We start from the raw sequence: 1,616 nt of genomic DNA, 5'->3' as shown, positions 1-1,616 counted from the left end.
CATGAGGCCTTGTTTGTTATTTGTTGCTGTAGTACTAGCAGCTTGGAAAAAGAGCCAGTGAAGCCACCAAAACGCAGCAGGTCCACCTCTTCCTTGTGAGGACTGCATACTCTTAAGTGACTATGCCTTTTACTGTTGTGTGAAAATAAGGTTTTGCTGGGGTGGGAACTGGCATCTCCAGATATAGTACTTGCTTGTACTGCCATCGCCACAATGGGGTCATAGGCAGTTCTGTGGTCCCCTGTAAAGATTTAGCTTATGACTGTAGCCTCTGCATGTCCCCTTTCCTGGGTTGTAGTATGTTTGTTAGTGTGTAGTGAGTGCTTGGGTTTGTTTTCTATTGTTGCGATATTAAACCAAATCTGGTTTTTGGAAAAAAAAAAAAAAACAAGAAACTTCTCACCCATGCACCTTAAGAAAATCCAGTGTCCAGTGAACTCATTGGTGAAATGTTTATTTTGGTTTGTTGTCAGTGCCCAATATGGGGATAAAAGACCTTTGTCCTTTCTAGATGAGAAAAATCAATGCAGCAGCAGATCGTGTATAGATACCTATGGTAAAGATTGACTTTGAAATTTTTTTATTTAATCTTTATGTGGATGAACTAAATATTAAAAAGTCTAGGTTGTTAAAATGGTGGCAGAGTTTTCTTTTATGCCGTGCTGTTCTTGTTTCATGCTTTGAAGATTGGGATGGAAGTGTGGACTATGAGGAGTAAGTAAGCAAAGAGAGCTTTATTAGTCAAAAGGAGAAGGGTAAAACTCTGAGCTGCTGAGAGAGTACCCTACAGCCAGTTGCAGGGAAGGGTCATATCCAGGGGTGTATATCTCAGGGTAAGAAAGATATTGGATTGTATTTGTTAATAAAAGTCATTGTTCCGGAGGGTTATTAAAGAACCAAAGTTCCTAATGCATTCGTGTGTGCATCCCTCCTTCCATCCCTCCTTCTCTCTCTCTCTCTCTCTCTCTCTCTCTCTCTCTCTCTCTCTGTCACACACATGATATCTGAATGCAGTGTTTCCTTAACCTTGTCTTCCATCCCTGATACTCTTTTTTTCCAACATGATGCTTATCGGCAGTTTTTATTTGCTTTACTAAACACTTCATTTATAGTGTTTCTATTTTTTCTTTTCAAAATCTTAACTTTCCTTGCTTAATTTCTCGTAGAAAAAAATAAAAATAAAAAGGAAGATATCGATAGGCTAAAATGACACTAATATTAAACATATGTTAATGGGAAAAGAGATAAATTCAGATGATGCAAGACAGGTATTCACAGAAAATGTAAAAAGAAAATCAAACTCCAGTTAAAAGTTATAAATGATCAAGTTTTATGAAGAGATAATATCCAATTGAAAGGCTTTCAAAGAACAAAAGAGGTTGAAGATATAAGATGTAAGAAATATATTAAACTAATAAAAAACCTAGAATGGTCAAATTAGTATTAAATTAATTATATTATCAAGTAAATAGTATTACCATGAATGAAAAATTCCATTTTATAATGAAGGAAATTTTTCAAGGGAAAATTTAAAAAATATTTACCAAATATTAGAGCTTAAGATATATAAAGAAACAAAAAATATTTATGTAACTGCTGATAAAAATAGACAAATG

The sequence above is a fragment of the Microtus ochrogaster genome, chromosome 8 (assembly GCF_000317375.1).
Source record: "Microtus ochrogaster isolate Prairie Vole_2 chromosome 8, MicOch1.0, whole genome shotgun sequence".
In the NCBI taxonomy this organism is placed as follows: Eukaryota; Metazoa; Chordata; class Mammalia; order Rodentia; family Cricetidae; genus Microtus; species Microtus ochrogaster.
The sequence above is the reverse complement of the archived record's forward strand: the minus strand, read 5'-3'. Positions refer to the sequence as shown.